Source organism: Protopterus annectens, chromosome 2.part0, assembly GCF_019279795.1.
Source record: "Protopterus annectens isolate FY-2018-M chromosome 2.part0, PAN1.0, whole genome shotgun sequence".
Lineage (NCBI taxonomy): Eukaryota > Metazoa > Chordata > Ceratodontiformes > Protopteridae > Protopterus > Protopterus annectens.
The window spans coordinates 234585233-234606136 of NC_056728.1; positions in this window are offsets into that span (position 1 = coordinate 234585233).

A 20904-nucleotide genomic window follows, 5' to 3' on the forward strand; every position below is an offset into this window, starting at 1 on the left:
ATGTCTGTCCTGATCAACAGGGAACCCAGAATTGAGCCTGAAGGGTTTCACATGAAACACTTTTCTTTTTGGAGATTGGTGGTGTATGCAATGTAACAACATGGATTCTGTTCATTAACTAGTTAGTGTGTATAAGATATTAGAATAACTGCTGAAACATTAAGTAATCAAATATAATAAAATGTAACAAGCAATGTGGATAATTTAGTTTTAATATAGTGCAGGTAATATTTTTCAAGTGAACATGGTTAAAATTATTTATCTTTACCAGGTAATTTTAAAGTAAAAGCTCAGTGTGAATAAGCAATTTTAACAAGTAATATTAACTGGTAATAAGAAATGTAGCTTAACAGGTAACATGATGCTTTAACTTCCAAAAAGCAGAGAAGTACAGTCTGTATAAAATAGCACAGTTCTCCAAGATGTGAATATAAAGAACAGTTAAATACCTCCTCCCTGTAAAATAAGTTATTTTATTTTCCAAGTACAGAGCAGTAAACATTCTATGATGCAGCACAATTTAACAGGATGTTTTGACAAATATTTTGAGACTTGTATAGTCTTGGATACCTTACTAAAATGTAATGAAAATTCTTAGTGCAACACTAAACACAGGTGAAGTGTGTTATTGTACAGTACAACACAATGTTTAGCCCATTAGAGTTATTTTGCTGTCTGAACATTTTGCCACGTAGGCTCAGTTTGCCGTATTAAACTGGAACTTTGCAATGAAACGGTTTGGTTACCACAATATGAAGGAGTAATATGATAGTTTTGGGCAGGCCCAGTGTCAAAGTAAACAGGAGTAGTATGTTAGTCTTGGGTAGGCCCAGTGTCACAGTAAACAGGAGTGCCCGGTGTCGCAGTAAACGGAAGTGGTACACTAGTTTTGGGTAGGCCCAGTGTCACAGTAAACGGGAGTGGTACACTAGTTTTGGGTAGGCCCGATGTTACAGTAAACGGGAGTGGTATGCTAATTTTGGGTAGGCCTGGTGTCACAGTAAATGGGAGTGGTATGCTAGTTTTGGGTAGGCTCGGTGTCTCAGTAAAAGGGAGTGGTATGCTAGTTTTGGGTAGGCTCGGTGTCTCAGTAAGAGGGAGTGATACGCTAGCTAGGTCTGGTAATAGGAAGACAGGCTTGAAAGTAGGGCATCACAGTAATAACTACATCCTACCACCACCAATTTTAGCCTTATGAGGTTTATTTGTATGGAGGCTGGAGGAAGTCGGGCACGTTACAGGTGCTCACACTGGCTACAATTAGTGCACCTTCATGTGGCACTGAATGTAATGTAGCTCAGCTAAACTGAACACAAAGCCGTGCAATGTCAGGCAGTTGAGGTGTGCCATGTATTGCAAAGGCCCATTACACTGTAATCCCTTGGATGCATTGAAGTATGCATGGGCATTTAGGGAAAATAAAGGAGAAAAACCTGAACCACTCGTCAAGTCTGCCTAGGTGAGGGCCTCTGTTGGTCAGCTGTCACCCCAGTGATTTGAGAACAAATGGGCTACTTGACCAAGAAAGGGTCTGATGGTTGGTGGGCAGTTAGTGCAGAAATGGCCAAAAAGATATTCCTGATTGTGTTCTGAGGTTTCATCCCCTATGTCATGGTACTTGCATATAATAATTTTGCTATTACAAAAAATTTTGGAAGTGGGAAAGTTTGTAATTCCTTTTTCCCACAGGTGTGACTGGGGGAGTGTGGGGTGGCAACGGCATTTGTATTTGGAAGGGGTGTAGGGTGCTTGCCCCATGCAGAAACAGTATTTTGCATGTTATGTCTGCACTGTATATAACCAGTGATATTCATTGTCTTAAGTCGTATTATGCCACATGTTGTTGAGTATAGATAAGTGAAATGTCACTTCAGTAAGTAGTGGTCAACTAGTTGGGCTTTAGCAAGTTAGATTTTAGTAAATTAAGGTACACCTAGATTATGTTTGAGTTAGAACCTGTGTAAGTACAATGTCCTTACATTCACTACTGCAGTATTCTTAACATATGGGATTCTCTGCCATGGAAGCCTAATGTCAGGACAGTCTTCCAAAAACTCCTACTGTTTTAAAGGTGCACCGAATGTCACCCAAAAGCTCCTTGCATAGTATAGGGCATAAAGGTGATGTTCAGGCTTGCCACAGACAGAACTTCTTTGCTGCCAGTTCGAATATATCTTTTCACCATCGGTGTGTTTACCTGTGCCCATTTTCTGCCAGTGGAATGCATTTTTGTTTTCCACTGTCTACATATGCCTGTTTGACTTCTTTGCAGTTGCAGATAAGTGCCTTGTTGGATTTTTTTTTGTTTTTTTTTCTTGTCTTGTTTTGTGCTTCTTGGAGTTAATGTCCTCTAGGAAGGGTAAATGCCAGTGTGGGATCAGATTCCCTATAAAGACCGCCATGGTAAGTGTGTTTGTGTTTGTCTAGGAGCTTTTCTTGACCATACATGTTGTTCAGTGTGTCGGGCGTTTGTCCCAAAAATTCTTCGCAGTAGACTTTCTTCTCTTTCCTTGTATTTTGAGAACCAGCATCTTAAGCTTCTTGCTATAGGTACAATGGAAGGAATCTCCTACCCCAGGGGTAAGTTGTTTTAGTGGAAAAAGTTGAACAAGGTACGACCAGAATCTTTCACTGTCCAGCCTATACCAGGTGTTTCTCCTGAGGTTGTTACAAACCTGGAGGCTCAGCCGGCTGTGTTGTCAGATTTCTCTGCAGTGACCATATTGGACACTGGTGAGGATCTGGCTGGCAGCGCGTCCAAAGAGGCTTTGCAGGCATCCTTCTTGGACATTCAGGGGGAACCAAAGTTGATTTTTTCTGAGGAGCCTAGGAGAGTTCCTCTGTTTTTAATTTGGGGAAACAAGTTCCTACTACAGTTCTCAACTGTTGTCCTGGGTGTGAGCCTTTTCAGTTTTTTGGAGGGGACGTTCTCTTAAAGAAACAAAAAATTAAACATGCCTTTTCTACTCCTAGGGATCCACAAAGTGACTGGTAGGCCTTTACTTGGCAGTTGTTTACTGTTTTAATGTCCTTAAAGTCTCCTGAAGTGGTTTCGGTTCCTGGTCCTCCTTTGTCCTCTACTCCCTGTAATAGACCCAGAGAACAGGATTCTTCTGAGGATGTTAGATTCTGGTGATGAATCCCTAACTTATTCTACTCACATTCCTTCTTTGGTCTATGGGTCAGAGGAGGAGGAATCTATTAGTCCTGATGGTCCTTTTTAGTAAATTTATTTTGGGGACGTGCACTTTAGGATGAGGGAATGGATTGTGCTCAGGCCTCTGATATCCATAAGAGATGCTATGTGTTGCTGCAGTTGGAATCTCCTAAGTCTGTGGCTATTCCTCCTGTTTTGGCTGCTTTGCTGTTTGCTTTTTCCAATACCTCTCATGCACCTAATCCGCTGCTCCTAAGAAACCTGACAAGTTTTATAGGATGCTTGAGGATTTTTTATTTTTATTTTTTATATATAAATGCCCTGCTGCTGACCCCTCTGTAGTATCTGTAGCCTCTGATGAGCTGTTTCAGTTGCTTCCTTTGCTCAGGTTGTTGCATCCTAACAAGCACAGGAGAGCTATGGAAAAGCTGGGTAAGAAGGTTTACACTTCCACTACCCTAGCTTTTATTGCTATTGATTATCAGACCCATATGTCTGTGTGTGTGCTGGCTCTTCTTTCTCAGGCCTGACAACTTTTCTGATTTTCTAGACTCTGAGGGTAAAGCTTCTGTTCTTTTCCTTGCCAGGACCTTTCTCTCCAGTTGCTCGTCATTCTTTTAAATGTAGTTGTGATGTGGCAGATGCCTCTTCTAGGGCTGCTGTTTTTGGATTATTCTAAGCTTTTTGTTTGGGGAAGATGCTGCTGGTTTGTTTGAGTCCCTTCAGGATAAGGGTAAGGCATTACAGAATCTTAAACACATGTTTGTTTCTAATGTGTACAAGTTTCAGAGGAACTACCCCGCTAAGCCTGCCTTTGTTTGTAGGCTTTCTACTAAATGTAAGAAGAGTGGCAAATGGGCTCCTCCTGCTAAGGCTCCTCAGTTTTCAGGGACTCCGAAGCCTCAAGTGCTGTGTAACTATCTATCCCTTCCCAGCCACTTTCCTTTCTCTTCACCTTTTTCTTCCTGTTTGACTTCAGATCACTCAGGATTCTTGGGTTCTGTCATTCATATGTCAGGGTACTTCATAGTGTGGAAATCCTGTCCTCTTTTTATGGGCATTCCTCAGCGTCCTCTGGAACAACTTCCCTTTTTTCCCAGAGGTTCTTCAAAATCTCTTGACTCAAGAGTATTGTTCAAGAGGTGCCTGTATCGCAAAAGGGAAAGAGTTCTACTCCAGACTGTTTTTAGTGCCCAGGAAAGAGGGCACTTGGAGACCTATTCTGGTGCTGTCTCATCTAAACAGTTTTCTAAAAGTGTGTGCAAAACAAAAACTGAATGAAATATGTGAGGAGAAAATACCACTCTGGACACAGAAATAAATATAAAATTAGCGCTTTTGTTTATAAAATATATAAACTTCTTCAGACAAAAGTATACAGGAAATAAACCATTTAAATAAGCAAAACCAATTCTAAGTTATGTTATTTCATCTGGAAATGAGAATCTTGAGTGTGTTAATGATATTATGGATCCACCTAACACACTGATTCCTTTAACACAGCAATTTGAGCATGAAAATAACAACAACTTTGGAAATGTGGGTTTTATTACCACTTTTTCTAAGGATGCTCCCTTTTTGAGGGATATCATTTTTAAGAACTGGTACTTTTTAGTCGAGGATAGTACAACAAGAAATTATGTGGGTGAAAGGCCCCTTGTAATTTTTAAAAAAGGTAGGAACTTAAAAACTAACCTTGAAACAGTAAATTATAAATGTCACCGCCCACACTGTGGGATGTTTAAATGTGGATCATGCCGTTGGTGTAAGTTTATATGCGTTACCAACATGTTTATGATCAATAAGAAAAAATATTACTTAACGGATAAATACAACTGCAATACAAGAGGGGTGGTCTACTTGGCATTATGTCAGAATTGCCCGTCTTTCTATGTTGGCAAAACTGATAGGGTTTTTAAAAATCGAATTTATAAACATTTTTACGCCATTTCTAAAGCAAATATTACAAATGCCCTGACTAGACATATTTTGGCCTTTCCCACACATGAATTTTGTTTTTTAATCATTGATAGGGTTGTTGGAAACATTAGGGGAGGTCCGACTTCCTTGCAACTTGAGGAGAAAGAACTTTTATGGCAACTTAAGTCTAACGCTTCAGTTTCACCTGGACTGAATGACACTATTTCTATCATGAGTGTTTTGAAACTGAAGTCTTTATGTAGATAACATTTATTATTGTATTTTTGTAGTCAATTATTTAAATATTCTAACTTCTATATATATTTTATGCATATATTTGTAGTGTTTAGGGTTTTATGTAAAGTTTTGTTCAATGGGTCTATTGTGTAGTTGGATATCTTATTTTGAGGCATGTCTTTTTATTTTGATGTTTAATGGGACTTTTATTGTGACTTTTTTCTTTGAATGGGAAATTATGTCACTTCTTGAATGCTTATTTAAATGGTTTATTTCCTGTATACTTTTGTCTGAAGAAGTTTATATATTTTATAAACAAAAGCGCTAACTTTATATTTATTTCTGTGTCCAAGAGTGGTATTTTCTCCTCACATATTTCATTCAGTTTTCTAAAAGTGCTTTCCTTTCGGATGTTGGCCTTTCTAGGTTTGTTTCCTGTCTTGCTTCCTCCGCCTGTGGATCTCAAAGATGCTTGTCTCCATATTCCGAGCCATCATCTATTCAGGAAGTTTTTGCATTTCTCTGCTGCTTCCTAGCATTTTCGGTTCTCTGCTTTGTCTTTGGCCTTTCTACTGCCCTAAGGGTGTTCACCAAATGCCTTGCTCCTGTGATTGCTTTTTGCAGGCATCAAGGGATCCAAATATTTTCTTATTTGGACGAATTGTTGATTCAGGCTTCCTCTCTAGAGACCCTTTTGCAAAGTCTTCATTTTTCTGTTTCCATTCTTCAGAGTCTGGGGTTCGCTATAAATTTTCAAGTCTTTTCTGATTCTTCAGGATCATTTTTTTCTGGGTTGTAGGATTCAGACAGTGCCAGTGCTGGCTTCCCTGCCCCCTCCAAGGGCTTTAACTCTCATTTCTTTCTTTCACACACACACTTTTTTTTTTTTTCTCTCTGGCTTGCATTACACCAAGGAGTTTCTGAGAGTTCTGGGTTTTATGGCATCCACCATTCCGATGCTCCCTCTGGCCAAACTTCACATGAGAAAGTTTCACTGGTTTCTGATGTCAGTGTGGCTTCAACATGCACACCCTCTAGACTTTGTAGTTCGTCTTCTTCCTTGTCTCAGACAGGAGCTTCACTGGTGGATTCAGCAGTTGTCTCTGAATCCAGGAATCCCTTTTCATCCCCCTCTTCCCTCTCAGGAATTGTTCACAGATGCTGTAGACATGGGATGGAGGGCAACATTTGGCTCCCTAAAAGTTCAGGGGGTGTGGTCACTCCTTAGCAGAAGGAACACATCAGTGTAAAAGAGCTGAGAGCTCTTCTGTTGGCTCTTCAGGCCTTTCATCCTCTTTTCTCTCCAGGGCCTCTCGCGGAATTCGCAGACAATACCACAGTGATATGGTACATCAACAAACAGGGAGGAAAGAAATCTTATCTTTGCCGGTTGGCACTTCTGGTATGGGATCTTGCTGTCAAGTTCAAGTGACTCCTCCTTCTGGTCAGAACATTGTGGAAGATGCTCTGAGCAGGTCCTTAACTCGGTCACAAAAATGGATGCTTCACAGGAATGTTTTTGGACATCATCCACCAGTGGGGTACTCCTCAAGTGGATCTTTTTGCCTCCCCTCTGAACAGACAACTTTCTCTGTTTTTTTGCCAGAGTCCCAGGTCCACTGGTGTGGAAGGTGGATGCCCTCAATTTTCTTGGAAGAGGATGTTTCTTCATGCATTCTGTCTGCTTCCTCTCATTCTGAAAGTCCAGATCAAAATTCAGTAGGATGCACACAGTCTTGTTGGTGATTCCCTTTTGGCAACAGCACTAGATCCATCTTCTACATTTAGCCAGGGATAATCCATCACAAGTTAACCTCACAGGGTGGCTGTACTATCCATCCCCACCTGTCCACACTTCAGCTGACACTGGGTGATAGGATTTTGATTCCTCATAGACACCTTTTTTCTGAGGACGTGGACGTGCTGCAAGTCCTGCAGGAGGCCAGGAAATCTGCTACTAGGAAATTCTACTTATCTAAATGGAAGAGGTTTTCTATTTGTTGTCTCTCTTGTAACCAGGACCCACTTACTGTGGATGTTCTTTGGTTCTCTCTTGTGTGAGTGAGTTGCTCAGTGCTGGTTTGGCCTATTCTTCTATCAAGGCCCACTTATCTCTCTCTGCTTGTCTGCCTTTTTCTCCTCCTTTAGCTTCTAGATTTGAGGTGAAACGATTTCTTAGGCATCTAATATTAGACCTCCCAGGAAGCCTGTTCCTCCTCCCTGGGATCTTGATTTTGCTTTAGAGAATTTGATGCCTGCAAGCAGTGTAACTGGGACCCCACCACCACTACCTTTCAATTGACTACTAATTGCAGCTTTAGTCATTCTAATATGGAGCAAGGGAAACTCAGATCTCTCTTCATTCATTTAGCAAAGGCTTTTGACTTGTGTCCCACCTTTGTCTATTTTCAGATTGTACACACTTGCTTTGCTGTGGAATAATACCTCATTTCCAGCTGCTTGGATAGTCTGTCTTTTTTAGATCTGAATTAACATCTTTCTCCCTTCCAGCACTCCTTTTTAGCATAGTTGCTGACTCGCCAACAAGGGCAGTAACTGTAATTGTTTCTGCTCATTATTAACTTCTTTACCCTGAGAAGTTATGAATTTGACAATTTACTCTGGCCATTTGATTTAGCTGTGCAAAACAACCAGCTCCTTCAAGTCCCAAGTACTGCAACTGATTGGCTTGATAATTAATATGAGTCTAAGATCTTGGGTGTTGCTTGCAGGCTATGTCAGGTGCATCCCTCACTGGTGTGTTACTGCTCCCACTTGCATAGTGTTTGTGGCATATCTGACTTCATGATATATTTTTCATGTAGGTGGGATCATACCTTCTCCATATTTCATTATATTAACTTTGCCTAGGCAGATATCATTCATTGTAAGACTGCATCTAGTATTTCAGATAATTTTTCTCTTTTATAGAAAAGAATTATACCAATGGCATCATCCTCCTAACTGCTTTAGTCTACAAACTCTCTCAGGTAGTGTCTTTTATTTTATTTTGCACCCTCCCCACCCAGTACACTAACCTTTGCACCTGTTTAACTACTGATTTCTCTTTTGCTTGCTGTGCACGTTTTGCAGTCTTTGTTCCAAACTACATTTTAACTGGTACAATATCCTGTCATGTACCCAGCCTGTAGCGCAACGCTATAATCTCCTCAGTCATTTTGCTTCTCACAGAACTCTTTAAATTTCATCACCACCCATGTTGCAGCCTATTTACAGGTAACAAAGCCTTTTCTGTTTTTACCCCAGACGTTAGAATAATATTTGTAGTTATATCAGAACCTAAACTGACTATGGTTTCTTTATTGTTAATCAAAATAATATATATATTTTTCTGAATAATTGCATGTGCACATACCATTTATTTTGTTATTTATCCCTTTTACTTGCTTTCAGATTTATATTGCACTTCACTGTGAATCATTTTTGTATGTCAGGAATCTTATGTTTAATTGGAGATCTGTGTGGAAAGAGTTTATGTGGATTGGACCAGTGACCTGGTTACCAAATTAAAGTAAATGAACGAATAAGTAAACCAAATGCAGTCATGCCATGTTAGTCGTGTGATCAAGAAACATTCCTGCATGTTCATATTGACTCCATTTGTTATAGAACAGGTACTGTTTCTGCCCATCCTCCATACCTCTTCAGAGTTTAGGGGGTGTTCAGAAATGGGTAGTCTTTATGAGAGGTGCTGATTAACACAAACTTTTTTTTTATTCATACCTGGTTTCCCCAGAGCATGGCTATAGTGACTTGTTTTTCATGTCAAAGACAGTATGTGGAGAAACTTGTACTTTTGATTTATATGTTGTCATATTCTGTGAAACTAGATAGAGAAAAAAATGGCTTTTGTTAAATAGTACTTCACCCAGGTGTTGCCCATTTCTGAAACCCACATTGTTGCTGTTAGCGCCTTTTATCAGCAGGTATTTATTTTTCCTGTACAGGTCATGCAACTTGGATCTATCTAAAGCGGAACAAATATGATTCCTGTAATTCATAGGCTGACCAGATGACTGCGTTTTCTTAACATTTTTTTTGCTTGACTTTTAATGAGTAGGTATAGTTGTGGAAAGAAACAGATTGCAGTCAGTGGCTAGAAAACTAGGAGCTAACTGTATTGTGTTTACACTGCGATCACAGCAGTGTAAACCTTTGATAGATACAGGAAAATAGACTATGTAGTTTGTAATAGTCTTTCTCTACTAGAGTTGTTTCTATACATGCCATACACTTAAGTTCTCTATACATCCGTGAAAAAATATACTTTAACCTGCACGGTTCTGATAAATCCTGTCCATACCGGTCATGGAAATGTGTTCTGTTCTTGCAAGTCTGTTTCTGAAACATACTATGACCTTGGACTTTTATTTCTTGGTGGTAGTTTAGTGTTTCTGTTCTGCTTTGTCCTGTTCACATCTTCAGCACCATGTATACATAAGTAAGCTTTGTTTGTGTTTCTTTGCATGGTTTCTCTGTAGGTTATACACGGTTTGTTTTTATTGTCCTCGGGCCATGTTACTTTCATGCATTTTCAAGAACTGTACACACAGTTCCAAACGGGGCCATTTAAAAGTTTCCTGTTTTCTGGTGTTGGTGCTTTCTACATGGCATGTCAGTTGCTTGTCCTTGTAGTTTAGGTTGTGTGTTGCTTAGACTGCCCTACTTTGACATTTCCTGTAGTAAAGTATTTATTAATCTTTTCTTTTACACTCTTTAGATCGCTAAAGTTTAGTTAGGCCATGCTAGTGACCTCTTACTAATTTATTACTTTGGTCACTAAGCCAGATAATTCTTCTAACATTTAATGTGCCTGAATGGGTACAAGGACAAGGTGCATCTTTTCTTTCTGACAGAAATAAGTGCATCAAGTTATACACTGAAGAGAGGTTTGATTGAGAGGAAATGTAGTAAATATTAAGTTTTCAGGAATACAAAGAAATGAAAATGTCAGTTTTTGTGGGTAGCTTTGTCTTTTGACCTTTCTCCTTGTTATTGCAATGTAGTATAATAATTTGTCCTCAAAACTCATCTAGAACGTTCATTTGAAGTCTTCACTTTGTTTGGGGGCTGATTCTCATGAAACGACTGACAGTAGAAGTGAGAGGCTAATTTGAAATGTCTTTGCAACATAAGTTGACAAAATTTTAGTTTAACATGAAACTAATTAATGTGTATATTTTGGGCAGATGTCTCCCTAAAATGTAATTATATTATTTGGAATACCATAAAAAGCATTCCACTTCTTAGAGAGAAGTGGACATAATTGTAAAGACATGAAGAGAATATTATTTTACCTTGAAGTCAAACTATAATGTGCATACAATGACATGAAATATATTTGAGGCGACTCAGTGGAAGAGAGTATTACATGCAAACTGACAACCTAGTAAACGGAAAGGGAAAGAAGCATTTGATGTGGTTTACCTATGTCTTCATGTTGTATTTTTAATTAGAACTGATTATCTTACACCAGTAAGATGGTGATTTCTAACTTCAGTTTTACTGATAATATGCATGTGTTTTTCTGTGTGATCGCACTCGCTTTTCTGCGCATTTCTTTGTGCAAGTGTATCATGCTTGTGTGCATAAGTGAGATGTGTATGAGTGAGACTGAACAGTGAAAGTGATCAAGCACTGACAGCAGCAGCAGTGAAAATGTGTGTGTGTGTGTGTGTGTGTGTGTGTGTGTGTGTGTGTGTGTGTGTGTGTGTGTGTGTGTGTGAGAGCTCGATGGATCAGCAGCATTAAAAAGGTTTGCATACCTCTCAACCTTTTAGCTCAAGATATCTGGATAAAACTTAATATAAAGATGGAACAAAGGTTCAAAAAATAGGAACAAATTTTAAATATTGTTATAAAATTGCAAAGTAGGTTAAATAACAGGATTTGTACTGACATGAATATTCTGTTGGAAATCGTGTGAAATCATATGCATGTCATTTAGTAACTTCAGTCGCCAAGTGACTGGCAACAACCACACATTTTAGAGTAAGGGACCAAAAAATAAAGTAAATTATCTAGTTATTTTTTTTAATTGTATGTTTTGAGTGTAAAATACTTCCTCCAGCACCATTTACATATACTACAGCAACTTTGTAACATTAGACGGAGGGAGTATTTCACATCAAAATTAGATAAAAAGTAAGTAAAACACAACAATTTTACAGACAGCCTCCAGGGTGTGTGTGTTATTGCCGTCCGCCTGTAGCGTCAGGCCTCGGAACAGCCCTGGTGAGCATTATTTCAGTAGTAACGCACACCCTGTTTGGCATTATTGCTTGCATATTGGCTAATTCAGTATCATTGGCACAGTTATGTAATTGTAAAAGTACCCAATACTTGGGTATATTTAGTACTATAACACACACAGTGTTGTATTTTGTTTTAGTATTTAGATAATTTGTTTAGTTTATTCATTCGACTATGTTTTATTTAACCTTGATTTCCTGCTTTGTAAAGGCCATTTTAGAGTTATTGAAATAGTTTCAAATATTAGCTTAGTTGTCTCCCAGTTAGAGGGTTCTGCACTATTGAGTGTTGCATCCTTCTGTTGGGGCATTAAACCTAGGGGCATTAAACCTAGGTCTTGTTTACTTGAGTTGGTGGTAGCACAGATATATGTGAAAGATCCTATGGCACCTATCAAAGAGTAGGTGAAATTGCCTCTAGTAGTATGAATACCCCCTTGGTTCTTCCTTGGAAAAAAAGGCAATAGCCTAGTAGGACTAACCTGGTCAACAAAACAGTAAATAAAATAAAAAATCTAAGGGATCAATGGATCCCATTGTAATGGTAGTAAATGTTTACATTTTATATGTTGGCATTGTTTTCTTATCTGTTGTCTGGATCAGTCAATTTTAATGAAAGTCTAAAAGAATGTTACAATGTAATAGGTGAGGCACCATTGCACGGAGAATGTAAAAGTAAAGCTATTTTAAATCAACTACATGGTAAAGATATTAAACATGTCATTTAATATTAATGGAGTAAGTAAAGGTCAGAAAAGTTAAATGCGTATAAAGTTGATGATGCATTTATAAAAGAAGCATATATTGAAAGAAGATAGCAGTAGGTATATTGGTGATATTGGCTAATACGAAGCATTAACTAGATCTTATATAAATACAAACAAGACATATTAATACTATGGAAAATATTGCCAAGAGTCAGCTTTACTTTCAGTGATACAAGTGGAATGTGTTCTGTGATAGTTCTTGTATACCAAAGTAGAGTAGTGTACACTACTAGCAAATGCACATTGATACTTGGGTCTGGGTGCTAAATATATAAGCAGACAAATGCAAATTTCTGACTGTTTTGAAATTAAGTGTAATTTTGGGAGTAGATTTTAATTATTTCCAAGTAAAAGTGACACAAGTAAAATTAAATCACCTGGAATTTCCACTGCTGCTAAAGTTTTAAAAATTGTATAGACTCCATTAACGTTATGGATTTGAACAAAAAAAATAAGAAATTCTTTAAAATTCACTCATTCATACATCTTGGGTACTTGCACTTCAGTAGATAGAATATTTATGTCAATGGATCTAGATGAGAAGTTTAATAACTTTATAGCATGCACCATATCGGGTCTTGATTCTTTTAACGTTTCCATTGGTAGTAAATAATAAGCTTATCAGTACGTTACAGAGTATCGGCATATATTACTAAAATGGAGGAATAAGTAATGGTTCTCAGACGAAATGCATACTGTTTTTTCAGTTAAATGACAAAGTATTAGTAGAAATACACTATAGGATACTTTAAACTTTTGTATTGTGGAAAAATAACATTAGATACAAAAGAAATACAGAGAATGGGGCAGGGAGTTGATAGGCATGCAACAAAAAATGGATCTCCCCCCAAAAAAATGCAAAACTGAGAACAAATATTTTTAGACATGGTGAAAGTCCTAAACAAATATAAACAAATACTTTTTCATAAAAAGAAAATATGTATTATAACTCCCAGATTACATAAATTGATCTATAGATGAAAAATTATTGCACAAGTGTAGCTGCTTAGATTAACAGAAGTAAACACAACTACAGAGGTATAGAAGATATTTTGAAAAATCCGTGAAAGAAATGAAAGTTTGCGGAGCAGCAAGGAACATGAAACTTAATAGTGTGATCTCTGAGTTGGTATATTTTAATTAGCAAGGGTTGTGGGGGGTGCAGGGAGGTTTGACCCCTGCAAAAAAAATGTTAAAAATGGAATTTTTTGTTTATTATATTTATTTTTAATGATCAAAGTTCCAAAACTTCGATCATATGGTCTCTGACATATGAATTTCAAATTTTTGGAACTTGGATATTCTAACATAGATGTATATAATATGTATGTATGTATGTGTGTGTGTATGTATATATGTATATGTATATGTGTGTATAGATATATATATATATATATATATATATATATATATATATATATATATATATATATCTGTGTATGGATCCCTATCAGATGATAAATGGGATTCAGTGAAATAAAATTTCTGACTGAGACCATAAGACTGAAATTTCAAAATACTGAAAAATCACTTGACTGAAACCCATAATACTGAAATTTTACAATGCTAAATTTTCAACGTACTGAATTGGAAAGTGGACGATATAAAACCAGAATAGGTGGGGGGGCTATACCCCCAAGGTGGGGTGATGTGCCCCCCACACACCCCCAACTGCATATACTAACTCCAGGATCGCACTACATCGCACTACCATTGATGATGCAGAGGCCCACATATATGTGGGTTTTATCATATGGCTTTTCAATTATAGCCGTTCATAAGTGTTTATGCACCAAGGGCTTCAGTTATATATTTAGTTTTGCCATAAGTTTTATTCATTAATGCCTTGTGCATCAATATATTTTATATATGGAATAATCAATTTAGTTAATATTATATGCTGTATTCAATTCATATTCTATTTTAGATATATAAATAAATAAATAGAGTTAATAATTTGGTTCATTTTGTTTAATGCTCAGCTAGTCAGTTTGGGCGTGCACGCTCTTTGCGGGAAGGCATGGCGTACACCCTTCGGACATATCTGATGTGATGGGAATTGGCTTTGACCGGTGAACCTTTTTTATGTTTCACCTTACCCCTAGGAACTGTTTGAAGCCCTAATATAGATCAAACAAGGATTTTTCGAGTAGCGTCACTATACTGGGCATATCACTCTAATTGAACTAACCACAGCATGTACGCTATTCTGTGTATTGACGTGATCTTGTGTAAAGGATCACTAACGGCAAGGATTTATTTTTATTCTAAGTCTTAGTAAGGAGTTTACCATCCTAATTTCTTTGAAATGTGCATCCTACAAGCAGTGTTAGGACACAGTAAGTTTTTAAAAATAACAGTTACTGCGATCACACGACATATGATCGTATGCTAGTTACGGCAATTCTGAACATCTTGGCTGTTCGTAACGATTATTTCTGCTGAATGCAGGCATTCTTTAACTATAATACAACTAGCGAGTTTACCATCTAAGGGATCATTCCCTTATTACATATAAACTGTTTTATAGTCAAGTATTGGTGCAGAGTGTATTTTAAATCATCATGAATGCAAGCTATACAAACTATAAACAGATGTATTTTGAAATGTCACTGTTACAACCTTACTGTTGATGCTCTTTACATGGTTTATCTATATGTACTTTAATGTTTGTTTTGATGGAACTTACGAACTAATGACTCTCTTGTTTTATGCCTTTTGTAGATGTTTTAGTAGCGCGATGATTAAGAACATGCTTTATGCAATAAGATTTATATTTATCACAAGTCATGAATGAGATATGTTTATATTTAGGATGTTGTTTACACAGTGCTAGCAACAGTTGCCGATATTCCGAAATTTGAATAGCAGATGACTTGATTGATTGAATGATTGTTTTATTAATTGGTGTACTTTTCCCACCTTGTTGGATTTAAAAGATGGAGAGTTTTTATGAGTTTTTATGTCTGAGGAAGCGTAGGTAACCCTACGCGAAAGCGCTTACTCTTTTTGTTCCATGGATTAAATATCTTTTTATACTTTGGAGACGTTGTGAGTGACTTTTTCGAACTGTGTTTTTTTGACTTGCTGCATATTGAACGTGGTTAGACTACCGTTTACTGCTATCATACTGTTTCTACATCTTGACGGTGTGTCTATTTAGTATTGGGGCTGTTTCCTGTGTGTTTTTTGGATTCCTGCTTATCTGTTACAGCTCCATACCCACGATGGAAACACCAGACATTGAGCTGCATTATAGACAGGAGACGAGGGACAGAACTAGCTCATGGGAGAGCATTTTACATCATGATATAAACCCTTTATTGACTCTGGACTTTGGGAATGCCAATGAGGCAGCCAGTGAATCTACAAATGGTGAGAATTTAAATGATTTTTTCACTCTGAGTAAATCTTTAGAAGATTATCTTTATAAACTGCAACGTCTGGTGTGGCAAAGGCTACACCTAGAAGCCTGTCTACATTTTAAGGTGGTACCCAGGGGCATGCGAGTCTTTTGCATGCCCTCGTATGGGGATAGCCACCCAACCCTGCTTAAACAATGGCAGGATTTAAATATAGACCTGGGTTTCAGGTATATGAAACTATTGATCCAATATTTTCAGCCTATTGAAACTGAACTTCGCAGTAAAGCAGATGCAACCCATAAAGAAATAACTGAGCATTTTAAATCTGAGTTTTGTGCCAATAAGCTAAGGAACCTTTGTATGCAGGTTAATGCCTTTAGTATCAGGCTTAAACAGATCAAACAAAAGAAATTGATGAGAGATCACAATGATTTTCAGTGTGGCCAGATTTTTGTTTGGCCTAGAACATATAACAATGTTAACAACAATGAAGGTGGCACTTCCACCAACAATGTGACATCAGTGAATATAACGAACAGTGACTCATTCGTAACCTCCGCAACCTCTGTACCTGAAATATTGTCTTCATCTATATCCAGGACATCGGATAATAGAGATGTTTCGTCAGCAGGACCAACTGGTAATATATACACACACGAGTCTATGGGGATAGGTACTCCACCACCCAACCAATTGGCTTTATTGGACAAGAATGCTGCCTCTACACTTGGAGCTATTCCTAAGGCCCCAATCAATGATGGCAACCGTTTTTTACCTTACCCGGTCAAACAAAACTTTCAGAACAGAGGGCGATCCAACAGCAGAGGCCCACGAAAAAGGAAACTATCAGGAGAGAGGTTTGGACAGACAAGGAGAGCAAGGCATTGACTGGTTTGGTATATAATGTATCTGATTTTGACTTGGATGATACTGAAATCAGTATATTAAGTAAAGGCCTTAACTTCATTCCAGCTAGTACTGGCATTCTAAGTGAGACGCTCATTGATTTAAGATTGTTTTGTCGCAGACTCTCACTGAAACTGTTGTTTAAAGACCAACCAAGGAATAACATATATGACATCTCAAGTTTTCAGTTTAAATCAAAGAGTACTTTCATACAGAATATACCCAGTCATGTAGAGTGCTTTCTGAAAGCCTGCGAAAATTATTTCTATGAGCTCTTTTCTTCTAAAGTTAAGAAGCCTACATACTACAACCTAACATCACTTGAGAATAAGGCGCTAAATGAACTTAAACACAGGAAAGACATTATTGTGAAACCAGCTGATGAAGGTGGCGGGGTAGTGGTAATGAATACTATTGATTACACAGCTACCATGCTATCTATGCTCTCTGATATCAACACATATAAAGAAATATATACGCAAGACATTGATCGTATAGTTCATAATATACATGATACTTTATATGATTTGGTCATGTGTAGACAGATAAGTAAGGAAATATATGATTTCTTTTATGTTGAGAATCCAATTACACCGATTATCAAGGGATTGCCTAAGATACACAAGAACATCACTCCAATACCAATGAGACCTATTGTATCAGGTGAAGGATGGGCTACATATAATATCTCTGCCTTTATTGAACATTTACTGAGACCCATTGTTGAGTCCTTTCCCTCCATACTCAGGGATACGTATCCGCTATTAGACTGTATAGGGAACATAATACTTGATGTTGATCAACATGATTACCTGTTGATTACCTTAGATGTCAAAAATTTGTTCACCTGCATACCCAATGAAGTAGGGATACAATCCATTCATGAGATACTCACCAAAGAACCAACATATAGTAAAGATAGGAATTTACTTATTTGTCAACTTCTAGATCTGGTATTGAGCAACAATATCTTTATATTCAAAGAAAAAAGTTACGTACAGAAATGGGGTGTTGCCATGGGCACACCCTGTGCTAACTCATATGCCAATCTAGTGGTCCTTGATTGGGAGTTAGATCATGTGTTCACACATACCATGTTTAAGCGAGTGAAAATGTACAAACGCTTTGTAGATGACCTCATTATTATTTGGGAAGGTACACAAACAGACTTTAAGTCTTTCTGGTCAGAGATCGAATCAACCACTACTTTTCTCACATTCACACAGGAGTACTCTACTTCGTCCATTCCATTTTTAGATGTGACACTTAACATCAATGAGAATGGACAGATCACATCTACCCTATACAGAAAACCAGTTTGGAGGAACTCGATACTCAGATATGAAATCATGCACCCCAGACATGTTTTCTTTGGTATCGTCAAAAGCCAGTTCATTAGACTGAGAAGGTTATGCAAAGATCAATCATTGATAGAGGAAGAAGCTGATTTGATGGAATCTCTATTTAGAGACAGAGGCTACAAACCCAGTATGGTTAAGGATGTTAGAAATATGGTCCTGAACCCTGAAACTAATGTAGCTACATATTCTCGACATGTGAATAGGACATCGTCTAAGGTACAAACATCTGACTCACTTAGGTACATCATTAAATACACCAGTGATGTAAAATTAATTCAAGGGGTAGTCACACAAAACTGGAATATGCTAGCACTAGATACTGCAGCTAGGGAGATTATAGGTAATAGACCACGGTTCCTTTATAGAAACTGCAACAACTTAAAAATGATCCTATGTAATGATTTACTATCTGGGTCCCATAGTACTAACTGCAATAATGTGAAACTGGGAACATACCCATGTAACAATTGCAATAGATGCAAGCATATTACCTCCGTTCAGGACTATTCACATCCCTGCATGGATTATAGGTTTTTGCCTAGATTTCATGCTAGCTGTGACACAAGAAACGTCATATATCTCGCCCATTGTTTAAGCTGTATAGCTTTCTACATAGGTCTCACTAAAAGGAAACTCAGTGATAGAATTTACAATCACCTATATGACATCAGGAAGGGCAATGATAATAATGCCCTGGTAAAGCATTTGATAGAGCACCCTACACATTTGTCCTTTCAGTTTCGAGTATTAGAGATTGTGGCATTGAACCATAGAGGTGGAGACTCAGCCAATAGGTTAGCCAAGGCTGAATTGAATTGGATCCTGAGAATGAGGGCACATCTATATCCAGGCTTGAATAATTTTATTACTATTAAGCCTGTATTATGAATGTACTCTGTTATAGGCACCATATGTTTCCTACTATGTTAGATGAAGTAGTGGTTGAAACGCAACAACCTTTGTACCATTCAGTATTTTGAATTGGCATTTTTTGTATGACTATTATCATTACATGAAAATGGCGAAGTGTAATGAAGCTATACTAGTATATGGACATCAGTTGAGTTGTGTTAGCATATAATTACATCCCAATACAGTAATGTTTGTAATGTCTTGATTTTATTAAAATGACTATTAGATTTTTGCTATTAATCATATGCATATGAAAGTTGGAGATTCGTAATGATATGGATATACACAAGTTTGTTTCCATAGCTGATATATGCTTATATACTTTACCAATAAGAACTATTGGCTTTGTAGGTATAGTGTTAAATACAGTTTAGTTCATGTGCATATTTATATTTCAGTACTTGTATGGATATCGTTTGCATATATGTCAGATGTCACATAAGAACATTGTTTACAGTCCCATCGACACATCTTATCAATATCATTGGCCCCATTGATGATGCAGAGGCCCACATATACGTGGGTTTTATCATATGGCTTTTCAATTATAGCCGTTCATAAGTGTTTATGCACCAAGGGCTTCAGTTATATATTTAGTTTTGCCATAAGTTTTATTCATTAATGCCTTGTGCATAAATATATTTTATATATGGAATAATCAATTCAGTTAATATTATATGCTGTATCATATTCTATTTTAGATATATAAATAAATAAATAGTTAATAATTTGGTTCATTTTGTTTAATGCTCAGCTAGTCGGTTTGGGCGTGCACGCTCTTTGCGGGACACCCTTCGGACATATCTGATGTGTTGGGAATTGGCTTTGTGACCGGTGAACCTTTTTTATGTTTCACCTTACCCCTAGGAACTGTTTGAAGCCCTAATATAGATCAAACAAGGATTTTCGAGTAGCGTCACTATACTGGGCGCATCACTTTAATTGAACTAACCACAGCATGTACGCTATTCTGCGTATTGACGTGATCTTGTGTAAAGGATCACTAACGGCAAGGATTTATTTTTTATTCTAAGTCTTAGTAAGGAGTTTACCATCCTAATTTCTTTGAAATGTGCATCCTACAAGCAGTGTTAGGACACAGTAAGTTTTTAAAAATAACAGTTACTGCGATCACACGCCATATGATCGTATGCTAGTTACAGCAATTCTGAACATCTTGGCTGTTCGTAACGATTATTTCTGCTGAATGCAGGCATTCTTTAACTATAATACAACTAGCGATTTTACCATCTAAGGGATCATTCCCTTATTACATATAAACTGTTTTATAGTCTAAGTATTGGTGCAGAGTGTATTTTAAATCATCATGAATGCAAGCTATACAAACTATAAACAGATGTATTTTGAAATGTCACTGTTACAACCTTACTGTTGAAGCTCTTTACATGGTTTATCTATATGTACTTTAATGTTTGTTTTGATGGAACTTACGAACTAATGACTCTCTTGTTTTATGCCTTTTGTAGATGTTTTAGTAGCGCGATGATTAAGAACATGCTTTATGCAATAAGATTTATATTTATCACAAGTCATGAATGAGATATGTTTATATTTAGGATGTTGTTTACACAGTGCTAGCAACAGTTGCCGATATTCCGAAATTTGAATAGCAGATGACTTGATTGATTGAATGATTGTTTTATTAATTGGTGTACTTTTCCCGCCTTGTTGGATTTAAAAGATGGAGAGTTTTTATAAGTTTTATGTCTGAGGAAGCGTAGGTAACCCTACGCGAAAACGCTTACTCTTTTTGTTCCATGGATTAAATATCTTTTTATACTTTGGAGACGTTGTGAGTGACTTTTTCGAACTGTGTTTTTTTGACTTGCTGCATATTGAACGTGGTTAGACTACCGTTTACTGCTGTTATATTTAGATAATTTGTTTAGTTTATTCATTCAACTATGTTTTATTTAACCTTGATTTCCTGCTTTGTAAAGGCCATTTTAGAGTTATTGAAATAGTTTCAAATATTAGCTTAGTTGT